General features: G+C 31.8%; 3 long non-coding RNA genes and 1 pseudogene across 3 annotated transcripts in view; 3 read left to right on the top strand and 1 right to left on the bottom strand.

The window, feature by feature from the left end:
- The window catches only part of LOC149487000 (uncharacterized), a 412,994-nt gene that overhangs the window by 70,270 nt on the left and 324,981 nt on the right, over positions 1-17,743 (bottom strand). The window lies entirely within an intron of this gene.
- LOC149487006 (uncharacterized) overlaps positions 1-17,743 on the top strand; it is a 191,238-nt gene that overhangs the window by 107,687 nt on the left and 65,808 nt on the right. The gene's annotated exons all lie outside the window — the stretch shown is intronic.
- The window catches only part of LOC149487008 (uncharacterized), a 109,119-nt gene that overhangs the window by 34,221 nt on the left and 57,155 nt on the right, over positions 1-17,743 (top strand). The gene's annotated exons all lie outside the window — the stretch shown is intronic.
- On the top strand, positions 7,221-10,676 carry LOC149487009 (uncharacterized; annotated as a pseudogene).

Here is a 17,743-nt window from a genome sequence, read left to right as displayed (position 1 = left end):
CATAATACAAGAAAAGCAGAAGTTTAATTAAAGACTTTTGCAACAATATCGGGTAGCTTAATTGTACGCCGGAGAATAAAATTACCTTTTAGCAAACATTTACTTATTCAAACCTCAGTTTGGCGGGTTGCGTTTTATATTTAGTATAATACCCTTATATATTTTGGGTTTTAACCGCAAGTCCTCCCCTAATAAGTTTTTATGCATTCTTGAATTGTATACAATATGCTTAAAATTGTTGTGGTTTCTATAACGACACTGGAAAACAACACAAAAGAAAATACAAAAAGTATAACATTTTCAATTAACAAAGCTTTCTAATCGTAGCAAAGATATTAGAACATCATCTATATATATAAAAATGAATAGAAACCCGTTTCGCGTTGTCACGGCATCACGTGTGAACGGGTTGACCGATTTCGAAAATTATTTTTTTATTATATTCGTTGAAGTACGAGGATGGTTCTTATGTAGAGAAAACATAAATATGTACCACGGGCGAAGCTGGGGCGGACCGCTAGTATTAGATAAAATGATAACGTATGGTTTAATACTATATTCTGTTAAATATAGTTTCACTACAAAATAAGGGTAAATTCGAATACAAATAGGTTGTAAATAATGAAAATGTTTCGTAGCACTTTGTCGTAGCGGCGTAGAGGTAATTGTATTAGGTAATTTGCAATAGTTTAGGAGTTACCCTTCCCGTCCCAGAGTCAGCAAACAATTTGTTAACGGTCCATGAGTAGGCTTAGCAACGATCTGCAAACTAAAGCGGAATAAATAAGATAAAATATTGTTTGTTGCCTATTTCTCTATTGGTTTACATTCCTTTTTAAAATGATTATAATGATTCGGTATACAAGATAAAATTCTACAGTTCAAAAACTCTCATATTCTCTAAAACTTAGCTCCAAAAAGATAATCTCGATAATTTATAGGCATTAGGTATGCTGTAGATACAATGAGAATAATCACCATTCACAAAATAACCTCAAAAATAATTACCAAAAGGGATGCAAACCTTAATTACCCCCTGTCCCATTAAATCAACAATGGTTCCCAACATAATAATATCTATAATATGCATATTATATGCATATTCCGTGCTCATGACCTACAAACCCTACCCAAATACTTCCCACAGTTTCCATTCGGCTTGCTGTTACCCAACACATGTTTATCTGTTCCTTTGAAGTTCGGGGCTCAGGTTACAAAGATACGTAGGTAATGCTATTTACTCGCTTTCATATTTTCACAAAATTATATTACCGTATGTTCCGTGCGACGCCTTATTAAGTGTACGAATTTGGGAACGCTCTGCCTGTTTAGACTGTATTTGGGATGTTTTTTTTACGTATTCAAAAGACAGATATATAAATATTGTATTTGCAATAATTTTCGTCATCATTATTAAATTTTTTAAGTATGATTTAACATTGTACCATTTATTATTAAGTACTTCGAGTTTCAAGTCATTATCACTCATACATAATTTTCTATGATACAAAAATTTCAAACTCAAACAAGGTAGGTTAGGTTCCAGCAAGAAGCTTATATCTAATACACTGGAGATTTCAGTATGAACGTGTAACAAGAAAATATGACGTTGAATGACGCCTGTATGTTTTTTTATCCCTTTCACACCTAGGTAGTTAGTTAGGTGTGAAAGGGATAAAAAAACATACAGGCGTCATTCAACGTCATATTTTCTTGTTACAAGTTAATGTTCATACTGAAATCTCCAGTGTATTAGATATAAGCTTCTTGGGTACCAGGAAATAAATATTTAACGACTCAAAATATTACTTGCTTCAACCACTGTTCTGCCAATAAACTTATATTTACGTAATAAACGTACTATTGAACTATTCCACGTAAATTTGAATGAGTAGATACCCGTAGTTTGTAGATTTAAGTTCAAATAAGCTCACCGCTGAGTTTCAGGGTACTAATTAATGAGTTGACGGTTTTAGTTTCTATTTGTAGCTAATTATAGCAAATACCTTAATATAATAATGCGCTATAGGTTGACTTTTTCTATGTAATTTACATAATTACCATAACTATTCTATCAGACAATAATATCCCACATTAAAACTAAAAATATATTTTTGGTTTTGGCTAGACATAAACTCGAATATTTAACTTTTTAAACTCCCAAAAAGATAAGTAATTGAGGCATACTAAAATAGTATTTTCGCAAACTCATCTTTTTTAACCAGTTCCAATCAAACACTTTTTCTAGAACTTTTTATATTCTCAATAATGTAGAGCAGAGTTTGTAAATTTTCAGTACTATCATTTGTTCTCTTAACCCTCCCTTAATAAAGCAACCAAGCGTTTTTCTTTTACCTAGTGATATATAACTGTCTGTAGTGATCTATCAATATCGGATTAAATTGTGCGGCACACGTAGGACAAAACGAAACGAATTTAGAAAATATATTCCATACGAATAGCGATGGTATTTATTTTGTATGTATTTTGTTCTGTAATCCTCATATTTTGCCTGGCTTTTAGTTTGATTAAAGTATTTTTATCAGTTTCATATGTAATAAATATTATGAATGATAGTATAAGTATTTATTTTAGGAAAATAAATCATTATCTATTTGATCGACGTCTAAAACCTTAAAGTTAACGTTTCGTAAGTAATAAAAGGTTCTTATTTTTATGAAAAACAATAAAGCGTACTTTTGATTGACGTTTAAGTACTTTGTCGAAAAAAACGTTGGGAACCAACTTTTGCAATAAATAATGTAATGCGAAGACTTACTCTAAGGGCTTATAAATTACATCCAAGATTATATTATGAATATTTAATGAAGATGAAGTGAGGTAGCACTTTCATATGTGTGTGTTAGTCTTCTTCTTAGCGTATTTAAACGTAACACATCAATAGTTTATACAAAATCTACAATGTGTAATACAAAAATTAAATATATTGGAACCAATATTGGAACAGTATTAATACGATTCATTGATATATAATGTTGGATTTTTAACCACAATCTACACACCTGAATATTGTAAAGATATATGAGATTGTCAAAATGACAAAAATTTTAAAACAAATAATAATTAACTTTAAAAAAAATATAACGATCCAAAGTAGTATGAATGCGTTTACTAGTAACTCAATTAATAGTTCTTTTAAATCTTTTGCTTTTCATTTAAATATTTTTATCCTCAAAATATTGTTTATTAATTAATATTATATTAAATAATTTGTGTTTTTTTTTAATAAATCCAGAGGACCATTTACACGCACGCATGTAATAATATATTCAGTTGTGAGTGCTTAATTAATTTTCATAGCGTATAAGTAATATTATAATTTTTTTATTTAAATTCTCCGCAAATATAACGTTGATTATCATTTCTCTTGAATAATTATGAGATTTAAAGCGACAAGTTTTGTAAATTTCATAAGATTTGTTTATTTAATTAAAATTCCAAACTAATGAGATACAGTTAGTTTGAAAGAAGTATTTATGTACCTATTTGTAAAAACGATAAAAAAATAGAAATTCCTTGAAGCAATAAAGCCGCCTTTTGTCAAATGTTCTCCTTTTAAGTAAAATTTGTATTTTCTGTTTTGTGTGCAATAAAGTTTATAAATAAATAAAATAAACTGATAACATTATTTTTGTAAAGACACACTTGGAACTAATTTTGCAATACTTTTGGAGTTCTTATTTTATTAAAACCAGCATAAATCTGATGTATTTTGTGTTAACGAAATAGGATAACCTTTGTTTGATAAAAATCAGAAGCCGTACATAGCTTTTTTGTAATTTATGTGAAGTAGGAAATACAAAACCTTCATTATAATTTCAAATTTCGTCTTTTTAATGATTTTTAGAGTGGCTGTTAAAAAGAAACAACGAAAATATTTCCTTCTTATCATATAAAAATACGAAAATAATATTAAAATAATATCTTATTTAATCCATATTCCATACTAATATTATAAATGCGAAAGTAACTCTGTCTGTCTGTCTGTTACTCAATCACGCCTAAACTACTGAACCAATTTGCATGAAATTTGGTATGGAGATATTTTGATACCCGAGAAAGGACATAGGCTACCTTTTATTGCGAAATATGTACCACGGGCGAAGCCGGGGCGGACCACTAGTAATTAATATTCGTTAAACTTTTTTTACGTACCTATTGTTTTTTTTCAATGTGAGAATCTATTAACTAGCGCAGCCATGTTGGATGTATTATTCCTAGGCTTTTTTTTTTAAAAATCACTTATCATTTCTTTAGGTTTATGAAATAAGAGCTTTTGCATAAAAATTGACTATAAAGGCGTAAAGTGAGCGTATTGATGATTGAACGATTGCAAAAGGAGTCTAAGGATATTGTGTTACTTATATATTTCAAAGGTGTTTATATCATACAATGGAAGCTTCAAGCATGAATGTACATAAGTGCAGTAAAGCAAAATATATTTACTGCATGGTACATAAAAAGAAAGAAATAATAGATATTTGAAAACAGCGCTATCAAATAATAAATATATATATATATATATATATATATATATATATATATATATATAATGTAAAAGTTGTGTCTGTGGGTGTGTTTGTGAGTGTATGAGTGTGTGAGTGTGAGTGTGTGTGTGTGTGTGTGTGACATGTCTTACGTGTGTGCATGATTGGAGGAGTGTGGGTTCATGTAATGGTAGAAGAGCATGAGTAGAATGTGTTTACGTTTGAATAACTTATATAGACTCTCACATTAACAGCGGGTCTTAGAGATAATTACATTTTCTGTGTAGTAGTAATCCTTTGAGAGCAGCCATTTAGTTATAGTTTTTTTACTTTTATATCGTGATAAATTAAATATTTTCAACTCTTTATTTATTACATTATATAAGTGTGGTCCCAAATATAGAAATTGCCTACGGAAAAAGGTCGTATTGAAAGTTTGATGTTTTACTACATCTCTAGTTGAACGCTGAGTTAAGTTTATGTTAGAGAAACTTACATTAATGTTTATTAGATTATGGAATTTAAGGACAGTGTCTAATATATAGAGTTGTCTAATAGATAATACATTGAATAAATTATATATATATTATATTATATATATCCTTTGTGGGAAAACGAACTGGCTTAAAAGCTGACACCTTAAGTATTGACCTCTGGCATCTCTCTAAAGGTAGAAGAATAGTTTTATGTGTGCCACCCCAAGCTACAATACAATACCTAAGTATACTCTGACAGAGAGAAAGATAAACAGTTTTAAGTAGGTTAAGTTCAGCTACCTGTCGTAGTTTTTTAAAGGTCCAGATCAGTTTACGAGTACGAGAACACAAATTATCGATATGCAATTGCCACGTCAGACGGGAGTCTAGAATAACCCCTAGGTACTTAATATTATTAGCAATCTCAATTGTATGACAAGAACACAAACTTATGTTGTTATAGTTACAAGTATGAGCTTTGATTGAGAGGTCGATCGGCAAAACATCATTTTTTAAACTGAAGTTAATACACTTAGTTTTTTTAAGGTTTATTGTGAGCTTATTACAACGAAGCCAGTCCAGTATGATTTGAAAACCACTTTGCGCGTTGTGAAAAACATGCCTCCAACTTGTACCATTAAAAAGCAGGACCGTGTCATCCATGTCATCAAATATGTTCATCATGATTATGTTTAAAATACATTGCTAGCTTCTAAATTGTTAACATTTTAAAAATGTATTTTTATTAGAATTACTAGCGGTCCGCCCCGGCTTCGCCCGTGGTACATATTTACGTTTTGTCTACATAAAAACCATCCTCGTACTTCAAGGAATATAATAAAAAAAGAATTATCGAAATCGGTTCAGCCGTTTTCGAGTTATGCGCTTACCAACACATTTTGCGATTCATTTTTATATATAAGACTAGCGGTCCGGCCCGGTTTCGCCCGTGGTACATATTTACGTTTTCTCTACATAAAAACCATCCTCGTACTTCAAGGAATATAATAATAAAAGAATTATCGAAATCGGTTCAGCCGTTCTCGAGTTATGCGCTTACCAACACATTTTGCGATTCATTTTTATACATATATAAGATTTTCCCAGATATATTCGTAATAAAAGTTTTCATTTTGTTGGTTTAATTAATATACCATGAAACCCGTACGTACATGCTTCTCGGAATTTAATATTCGATGTACATATTCTGAAATACCTTTAGAAAATTTCAAAACTATTCAAGTATTCAGCTTTTTAATAAAAATATTCCTCCATGTTTTATTTGTTGAGCATTTGTTTATGTTTTGTCATATAATATGATATTTTAATTCATTTATAAGGTTTAGAAATATTCATAATACCAGTCTGTATACAAAAGAGAGGCAGTGATAAAAGTTTAACCCGCATTTATTTATTAAAATATTATGTGGGTATTTTGAATAAGCTTTTCAATCGACATGCCGAATGTACTTAATGTAACTAAATTAATACGATATTGAATACGTTGTCCTGTGAATTTCCCATCCAATATCTATAATTGTTTTTAATTATTAATTAGCCCAATATCTATAATTGTTTTTAATTAAGTTGCTTCTTACACCTACCCTAAAATCGTAAACTTAGAAATGTTTTACGGTATCATATTATAACGTAAGTTTAGAAATTAAAAACTTCCATTTTAAATAAATAATCGTTTATTTTCCACCATTATTTCCTACATACATTTAATTACCCAGGCTCCTAATATATACGTAGTTATAAACTGTTTTTCAGGATTTTGTCTATAATATTCCGACCCCACTAATTTTCACGGCTAAAGTGAATACTACGCTTTATCTCTCTTGACAGGCATACTGGTTAGGATGTATATATCCTTACAATTAAGCGAACAATGACCATTCAAAAGCTTGAAAAATATGTAAATCTTTTTTTATTCGTAATTTTGTTTTAAGATTTTATATGACCTCGATATTTAGGTGCCTCTGAAAATATTCTCATATAATTATGGCCTATATTTTATTTATGGAATCAATAAAACCGCATAAATATATTTTACATCATTTGTAATTAGGAAAAATCGGTCACAGCTCATTCACTACTTTCAGACTCAAACATGAATTGCAAATACAAAAACTATAAATAGCAAATGAGTTATTGGAATTGATAATTATTTCTTTAATATATTATGTTATTTTATCAAAGCGCAGGTGGGTGAATTTCCCAAACGACTTTTTTTTTTGTCTTCATTGAAATTAGTATTTGAAAAAAGGAATATTGTTCTGTACTATTTTTTTTTGTATTCATTAGGTATTTATTGGGTTGTGGCATAAAATATTATTTGTCTAAGTCTATTTACAAAGGTAGAAATAAATACATAAACCTCTATTTTTGTCACATCGGTGCTGTCCCTCTACTTTTTTTACAAGCAAAAACGCTTATATCGTTATAAAAATAAGTAACTTAAGAATAGAACTTATTCTATTTCATAGAATATTAGTTTTATTATTAATATGTAGCATATTTTATTACGTAATTCATAATATTTATTACTGAGAGGCATAAATGTACTTGTCTCGCAAAATTTTGTCATATCGCTGCACAAAAGTAATTTAAACCTAACTTTGCATCGATGAGTCCGACAGTGTCCCCACCCCAATTTTATTTCCCTCGTTAGTGTGTGCTAGTGCGCAGTCAGGACGGACGTGTGTCAAATCGCTGCATATTCCCGCCAATTACGTAAGTACGACATTTCAGTTACTTCCAAGCAATTATTTTATATTATCGGTGGTTGCATTTTTCTAGTGTAATGTGAAGTTTTATTACGATTGTTTGGTTCTAACAGACATAGTAAGTAAATTAGCATCATTATAGGTACTTGAATTTAGCCTAAATATTATACATTTTTCATAATTTTCAAAAAAGTCGATAATTTCTCACGTCGCTGTTCTCATATCGCTGTAATCGGTGGTCTTTTTTACCACCGATGTGATAATTTACACCGATGTGATAAGAAAAATCAATCGGTGTCTTAAATATCATATCGGTGTTTTGATTCATGATCGACGCATAGTTTTGTCACATCGGTGGATTGTTTTATCACATCGGTAGATCATATTATCACCTCGGTGTAATTTTATCATATTGGTAGACATAGTGTCATTTCATTAAAGTAAACAAAAAAACAATGGAGCATACCTACAACCATACATTATATACATACATATACACATATTATATTTTTTAACTTTCATAAATATTAACTTGTGTGCAGCTCGTGCCGCACACAATTCGTTCGAGTAATTTTGTTTAAGATTAATTTTGTTTAAGAATGCTGAAATCAAAACTAAACGAGGAGGAGAAAAAAGAGAGAAAGAGGTTGATGGAAAGAATAAGAAAAGCTAAAATCAAAAGTGATCCTGTGTTAAACGAGCAGCATTTAAGAAAAGACAGAGAACGCTTAGCTAAAAGAAAGGCAGCTGGACTTATCCTAACCCGAAGCCAAATGACTGCACATGCACGTCGCAATGCACAAAAGAAAAACCGAATCAGTGCCCGTGCATATTATCAGCGGAAAAAAAATAAGGCAAATGGTGCCCGCAACAACCCAACAAGTGTTTCAGAGACCAATGACGCAGAATCGCTACCGAAAAATCAAGATAATGAGCCCGGTATTTCTCAAGAACTAATAGGACCTCATAGCCCACGGCTATTGCGACAGAATGTTCGATGTAATAGTCCTAATTTGCGTATTGATGCCATAGTAGCGAGTAGTTCCCACTATTTACGTACAAGCAGTCCCCTAGATTTATCAATAGCATCTCCTTTACGAACGCCAAGTATTAGTTCTATAAATTCAGAAGAATCAACATTACGCCCAAATAGTCCTAACTTAGACACATCCTTTAATACTGTTAAATTCAAACAAGACATTAAAATGAAATTTCGTAAATATCAAAACGTTAAAACTCAGCAAATACACGATTTAAGAAAACAATTGGCAAAGGCTAATAAAGAGAAACTAATGTACAAAAAGAGATACATGAGACTACATCAAGAATTTAAGAAATTAAAACAGAGTAATTTAGAAGTGAGACGAATCCCAACGAAGCCAAAAAATATAGACCTGCAAAAACGTATCCGTAAGATTGTTGTTCAGTTTTTTGAGGATGATGAAAATTCAAATCTTTGCCCAGGTAAAAAGGATACTGTCACACAAAATGGAGTAAAAAAACAGAAAAGGCTGATGAAAGACACAATTAAAAATTTACACAAAAAGTATTTGACTTCGGGCTACCCTCCAATCAGTTACGTCACTTTTACAAGAATGAGGCCGTTTTGGGTCACGCAGCCAAAATTAAACTTGAGAAATACATGCCTATGTGAGAAACATGAGAACATGGATCTTGTTATATCATCTTTAAAAAGAAATCGTATCATAAAAGAAAACACCACGACTGAAATTCTAAGTAGTATTTGCTGTGATATTTTTAAGGTAGAATGCCTGCAAAGAACATGTCCTGTCTGTAAGAATCGTCATTTAAATTATCAAGAATTTGATAACTCCAAAGATGTTATTTATTGGAATTGGAAGAAGATAAAAAAGAATTACAAAAAAAATGGAGTCGATAAAATAGCCGTTAATGTAGAAAAAGTAAAAATAACCGTTAAACCATTACAACTAATCAAAATATTTGAAAACAATCTGAAACCGTTCTTAACACATTGTAGTAATATACGAAATCAAAGTCAAGCTTTTAAGCACTACAAACAAAACATGACTGAAAAGGATTGTGTCGTTCACATTGACTTTAGTGAGAACTATAGCTCCAAGTACGGGTCCGAAATACAATCTATGCACTTTGGTGGCAGTCGTCAACAATTCACATTACACACTGCTGTAATTTACTATAAAAATAAGGAAGAGAATATAACAACTCAATGTTTCTGCACTATTAGTTCTTCACTGCGCCATGATGCTGCCGCCGTTTGGGCTCACCTTGTTCCAATATTAGAAGAAATTAAACAGGAAGCTCCAATTGTTCAGAATCTTATTATTATTTCTGATTCTCCATCAGGCCAGTATCGGAATAAGAAAATTTTTTATATTATGTCCCAACTCAGTATTTACTGCTCTTCTCTGACTAACATAATATGGAACTATAGTGAATGTGGTCATGGAAAAGGTGCGCCAGATGGAGTAGGTGGGCTACTGAAGCGAACGGCGGATCGATTTGTTGCACACGATGGTGATATGAATAATATAGACTCTTTTGTAAACTATTTAAAATCTGCTGTCCAAGGCGTGAAAATTAGTACTGTAGAAGAATATGAAGTTGAAGAAAAGGACTGGCTTCTCCCTACAAATTTGAACACATTTCGTGGAACATTGCAAGTCAAACAAGTCATTTGGACTAAAGAAGCTAAAAATCGTATAGTTTTACGTCGACTTTCTTGTATAGAAGATGAATGTATGAAATATGTTGTTAAATGTCCACATGGCAAACATCTAGACTTCCACAATTTGTCAACCGAACACGAAATTAAGTCTAAACCTCAACTTTCTACTTCGAGTAATAAAAAATCCAGAACTAAATCCAAAATAGATATCACTAAAATGCGACCAGTAAAGTTAACTGACAAATTAATTTTGTTCCCACAGCCATCACATTCAAAGTATTTTACACCATCAAATACATTAACCCCTCAGCTGTCGCGGCGCGCCGCGTCAAAAAGGTGCTGTCTGTCGGAGAAATTCGAGCGGTCGGCGCTGATTTGCCGATTTTTTTCGATATTAAAATTTGTGATATAAACTTTAACCTGTGACACTCTTGTAAATTTTGATGCTAACTAGATAACCAAACTTTATATTAGTTACCTTACTTACTCCCTGGCGTGTTTATTTTACTTATTAGAAGCATTTTTTCCCACACATTTTGAAAAAATATGACATTGTAAAGAAAAATACTCATAAAAAAATAATATCAAGGTATTTTAGATTTTTATTTTTGTATTTTCACACTAGAATAGACAATCTTTTGAGTGAATATAACAAAAACATAGGTTTATTTTATAAAAATTCGAGAAAGTTGAGTATGAATATCATCGTTTACGCATGAAAATAAGTGGACGCGATCTCCACATATGTTCATACAAATACAGACATTACAGTCTGCTCCAAAATTAGAACATTTCAAAAATTTTTGCTACTTTTTATTTATTTTTATTTTAATCAAAACTAGATAAAAACTAACAGTAATTTTTACTTTTTTTAAATATTTAGGTTTTTATTAATGTTTAAAAATCGTCTTATTCCTAAATGACTTCATTCTTATGGTGGACTTTGTTCTAACGTCTGTATGTATAACGTCTCCACATCAATTTTAATTTTAATTTATTTTTTCTTAAAATTAGCGATTAAGAAAATATTTTTTGTGGTAACAATAGCATTATGAAGAAATGCTTTTTTTTCTTTCATGCTCTTAATTATTATAATATAGTAGGTACCTATAAAATGAAATGTTGTCCAACTACAAATCGAAAGGCACTGTATCCATACAGAAAAATGTCTAAGCTGTACAAAAGTGAAATCTACATTTAATTATACCATAACTTAATTATAAACCGTTACATTTAACTTATAAATCAAAAATTTCGGAAATTCGAGTTTTAAATATTTTTTATAAAATACAGCTTATGTTAAGGATAAAAATCAATAAACTTAAAGATTCAAAATAAATAAACAATTATTATACATCTAAATGTTTTATTTACTTAAATAAATTTTACTTAACTGACAGAAAAAAAAATTCTTATGAAGCTTTGTGTCTGTACTATTTATATACTCATGTGGTTGTAATGTGTGGTGTTGACGCCAACATTGGCCAATAAATAGGAATATTTGCAACTTAGCATAAATAACGTTAACTTCTGTTCATTTTTAGGGTTCCGTAGCCAAAATGGCAAAAACGGAACCCTTATAGTTTCGTCATGTCCGTCTGTCCGTCTGTCCGTCTGTCCGTCTGTCACAGCCGATTTACTCGGAAACTATAAGTACTACAGTGATGAAATTTGATGGGAATATGTGTTGTATGAACCGCTACAAAAATATGACACTAAATAGTAAAAAAAAGAATTGGGGGTGGGGCCCCCCATACATGTAACTGAGGGATGAAATTTTTTTTTTCGATGTACATACCCGTGTGGGGTATCAATGGAAAGGTCTTTTAAAATGATATAAAGTTTTCTAAAAAACATTTTTCTTAAAGTGAACGGTTTTTGAGATATCAGCTCTCAAAGTCGTAAAAAGTATGTCCCCCCCCCTCTATTTTTATAACTACGGGGTATAAAATTCTAAAAAAAATAGAGGTGATGCATGCTAATTAACTCTTTCAACGATTTTTGGTTTGATCAAAGTATCTCTTATAGTTTTTGAGATAGGTTGATTTAACTGTAATTTATTATATTTGCTGCTACGGAACCCTTTGTGCGCGAGCCCGACTCGCACTTGGCCGGTTTTATTTCTTATACATCGGACACAACGACCGCCTCGAGACGACGATTTATTACCACGAGGTTCCACTTGAATGTGATCAGGAAAGTGATGAACGCTATCCAATCTAGTTGTACTTCAATACATGCAGCATTTCCAAGCATATTGTAATTAAGATATAAACTAATCGGTAAAATTGTATTAAAATCGGTTCAGTAGTTTAGGGAGTCCATAGTACACAAACAACATGAAACTTAAAAAATATTTTGATTGGAATAAAGTAAGACGTGTTATGTGTAGAATTTCATGAAGAATCCTGGTATCAGGAATTAAAAGCTGTAAATTCCCAAACACTAATCGTGTTAGTATTATTATCTGTTCATTTGATAAAATATACAGAGTAATATTTCTTGATTTCAAATACTGTTACGTCCTATTGTTAAAGTAAGCCTTGGAGTGTCTTGTCTTCCATTGCCATAAGAATCGTTGTTTGGATCCATTTGAATTCTCTTTTATTGATACTCAAATGCTTACGAATCAGAAAAGGTTATTCTATCAAATACAAATTTTTATTTTCGAAAGAAAATTAAAATATCAAGACGGAAGTTTATTTTAGGGTTACCTAACAAATAAGTTATTATTGATTATGTAGTTTAAACAGCAATGTGATATCTTCAAATAGAAAAATTGCATTCTTCTTCTGGGTAATAGAAGCAGTTTTGACACCAAAAGGAAAAAATACAATAATTGTTATCGCTAGTCATTTACAAAATGAGAGGGTAGATTTATATTTGCAGGCGTACTGCAAATGATGAATTTAATTCGTTTTATTAAATTAGTAATGTTCCAAGGCTATTTAAAGTCATGAATGCAAATAAAAATAATCTTCAGACAGCGATCTACATCAGCTTTAACATTCGGCCTACGAATGTACTACATATAGTACATAAGAATAAAAAACCGGCCAAGTGAGAGTCGGACTCGCACACCGTGGGCTCCGAACAAACCAATTTTTAAAGTGAAACTTTTATTACATCGTCTCAAACTTTTTGGTCTGTGTAGCGCATGTCGCGTGACGGTCGGCTGCCGAGTAGGTATAAGGCAGTGTTCGGAACCGTTCGAACAGTTTCACTTTTACCGTGGTTTCATAAAACCACACAACATTTTTATTATGTTGTAACTCCGAAATTTTATGTTTTTCGAAATTATTCTTCAATCTGCGCTATAAGACCTTATTTTACCCCAATTTCAAAACTCTACGTACACGGAAAGTACCCTGTAGGTGTCGATTCCCTTGCGAATGTCGAAATTTGTAGCATAACCCATTGAGCCCCGATTCCCGAACGACCCGATCGGTCCACGATACAATAGATTTTCTATTGTGTCTGTGATTCCGGGGCCTGAGTTAATAAACGGCTTTATCTTTTGATTGCGTTGGTTTATAAGTTTGATTTTTTCACAGCTTCAATCGACTCAAGTAATCAATATAAATTTCAGTTTTATGTCACATCACGCGTTCCTGTGAAAATGGGTCTTGACAGACAGATGGGCAGATGGGATGGACAGACGTGATCCTATTAGGGTTCTGGACCCTTAAAAACCAAACCCTTTGGGATGCAGCCATTAATGCTGCAATTTTTAGCAAATTTTGACTTTTGCAATGGAATCAAAACCGACAGGGTACTTCCCAAGTACATAAAATCTTTAAATTTGGTAAAAAGCAATGTTTTATAAAACAGATATTCTTATAATCGCAAATAACATGATTTTTTTAATTACACTTTATATAAAAAAAAAAATAATAATTTCAACTTACAACTAATGAACGGCTACATGTATTAACTTGATATTCACATTAAAAACTCAGATTTATAATACACTAGCGGTCCGCCCCGGCTTCGCCCGTGGTACATATTTACGTTTTCTCTACATAAGAACCATCCTCGTACTTCAAGGAATATAATAAAAAAAGAATTATCGAAATCGGTTCAGCCGTTCTCGAGTTATGCGCTTACCAACACATTTTGCGATTCATTTTTATATATAAGACTAGAGGTCCGCCCCGGCTTCGCCCGTGGTACATATTTCGCAATAAAAGGTAGCCTATGTCCTTTCTCGGGTATCAAAATATCTCCATACCAAATTTCATGCAAATTGTTATGGAGATATAAGATTTAAGACGCAATCAGAAGAAATAATATTCATATGCGGCATATTCTGAAAACCGCAACTACTAGCAAGGGAATCAAAACCTACGGGTCAAAAGTTAAGTGGACTTGGTTAAAAGCAAGGTTTTACAGCACAGATAAAGAAAAATTCACTAAAAACACTAGAAGTTAAAACATAATAAAAAGTAGGTTTGTTCGGAGTCCTTGAAGCGCGAATCGTATTGAGGTTCAAAACTCTAATGGCTGGCGTCCACTAGGCGGATCGGGCCGGGCCGCATCGCAACGCAAAAATACGCCGGCCTATGTTTTGTATGAAACATCGTCCATTAGCGACGGATCGGGTCGGGGCGGGCCGCAACGCATTGGCGGATATCGCTTCGCAGGCGGATTTCTGCCGGCGGTGCGCTGCGGCCCGGCCCGCCCCGACCCGTCTAGTGGACGCAGGCAGGCGGATGTAAGCGGCGAGCGTCTGTTAGATAAAATCCGCCTAGGCGGTCCGCCGCGCCCCGTACAGGTGGACGCAGGAGCAAACAGCGCGTCCATTAGAGACGGCCCGTTGCGATGCGGCCCGGCCCGATCCGCCTCTAATGGACGCCTAGCATTAAAAAACATTCTTCCAGTTTTAAAGAAATAACCCCAAAATATGTGTAAAAACATCTTTGGACTATCTGGGTTATATGCCAACGCAATCAAAAGATACAACCGTTTATGCTGCAAATTTTCGTAATTTTCGACATTTGCAAGGTTATAAAAACTTACAATAGCAACGTCTTATAGCACAGATAAAGAATTCTAAAATATGAATTAAAAGATACCTACAGCATAATTAAAAAAATAAGTTTGTACGAAGCCCTCGGTGCGCGAGTCCGACTCGCACTTGGCCGGTTTTTCATTTTTTCAGAAACATATGGTTCCCCAATAAAAAATAATATGTTGCATTTGTATTAAGGTAAGAATATGTTGTACAATTAATGTGTTAAATTTCTTTTCCAGTTTGTCCTACACAAATTACATAGTAACATAGTCACTTTGTCCTATATATAGGTCATAGTGAAAACCATTGTTCCCGATGTAGGTTTTTTTTAACTATTTTTCCAGCATATAATATACACTTTTAACCATAATATACTAAAATTAAAGGAATTCCATAGAGGTTACGGACTATAATTTGTATAGTTGATTATATCGTATTAAACCTGAGGACAATAAATACCACAAAAACGATACCCATCAATATAAACAAAACATATGTACATTTTATATTGTATGAAATTGAAAAATTTAATTGAAGACGAACAATTAAATTTTTCAATTTCATACAATATGCGAACATCCTGTACGCGAATTTTACGGGGAAATTATTGTCGGTTCTGAATTGAAAACGAAATATCTTTAAAATGGAACACAGTATCAAATTTTGAATTATATTATAAAAATCTTCATAAAATTTCTTGTAAAATGATGTAAAAAACAAATACAATATTAAAAATAAAATACGATTAACCAGGGGTCAAAAACTAAGTAACGTACAGTGAAATGGTAGATACATATTTGGAGCCATTATTTGTGGTATAATTATTGGTAATTTTCATTATTTCGGCCCATAAACATTAGGATATATAGTGAATAATAATAAAAAGAACAATAAATACTTACCGTTTATCAACTTTCCGCAAAATTTTACATTTTAAAAAACTTTAAAATTTAAAAGTTACTCGACTAAAGTATGACATAATTACTGTTATATTTCGAATATTTATCGGTCAAATTATTAATTGATGGACTTTAAATATTCAGTAATTCATAAGCTATCAACTAAATAGACGTTTATGCAGATTTGAACTATATTCGCGTTACAATGAGCTAATTTCCAACCGGCGATGATTTGGCACAGATCTGTGCCACGACAGACAACGGGTACAAAATTTTTGGCTCAGATCTGTGTTCCGACAGACGAGGGTTTAAAAATCTCGGAAAATGCGGCACCCAGATCATCCTCTTCGACAAAAATGTCTGAAAATTTGCTATTGAACTATGTAGATCTTGATCAAAGTACTCCTGCCTGTTCATTTTTAGAGAAAATTGACACGAACATTTTAGTTGGTTTAGAGGAATCAACTCAATTCGTAAATAAAGAGGATACGGTAAAAGCATCTAATAGATTTTCAAGTCCTACCGTGGAAGACAGTGACACCGATGAGGAAATATTTAGAATAAAATCTAAAATTAACTTTAAAAAAGAAAAAAATGAGCCACGTAAACCAACTCCTGACATCAAACAGAGATTTAATTATATATTTGGTTGCAGTGACACTGATGATGACTTATTTTGATCTGGGCTGATTTGTTTTTAAAATTTTTATTTTTATTGTTTTTAGTTTTAATTGAAAAAAAGAGGTTTAATTGTTGTAACAGATAATAATTATAAAAGTACGTAATTAAGTGCTGTGATTAACTATAGGTATACTACATAGTCTTCTATGACTTAAAAGTCTAATTATGGTGCAATTTAATAAAAGTGGAGTACGAAGACGGTTCAAGTTCTGTAGTGATTTATGTTGAACTTAAAGGCTGATTAACATAATAACCAAATTATACTGACAGATTTAATTTAAGTTTTTTTTTTAAGGGTAAAGATTATTTGCTAGATGTAAGATATAAGCGATCTCTATGTAATCTATGATACTTACGCACTGAGAACAAAGATTTTAAAAATATTAAATTAAGTGATAATTAAAGCTGTGATTATTGTAGTGTTGTTATGATTAAGGTTAAACTTAAAAGGCTGATTAATTAGGTATATAAAGTTTTCTTATATAAAGTTTCTATTCTTAGTATTGTTGAACCTAGAACGCCACAATGTTTTAAGTGTACCTACACATGGCAAAACAATTAGCTTGATCGCCACATTAATAAATGTGTATTGTACAATAACGTACAAGAAATTTTTGTTTTTTATACTTCTTTTAAATAAACACAATGATAATTAAAAAAAACATTATTTTTTATTCTAAGAAAATAATACCCTTAGTTCAGGTATTCAGTTCTTAGTCACTCCTTCAAAAATGTATAAGCCTACTATTTCTTTTTTGATGTTCAAAG

The sequence above is a fragment of the Colias philodice genome, chromosome 7 (assembly GCF_061535455.1).
Source record: "Colias philodice isolate Cphi_HAF_F1 chromosome 7, ilColPhil1 Martin Lab GWU primary, whole genome shotgun sequence".
NCBI lineage: Eukaryota > Metazoa > Arthropoda > Insecta > Lepidoptera > Pieridae > Colias > Colias philodice.
The sequence above is the reverse complement of the archived record's forward strand: the minus strand, read 5'-3'. Positions and strand labels throughout refer to the sequence as shown.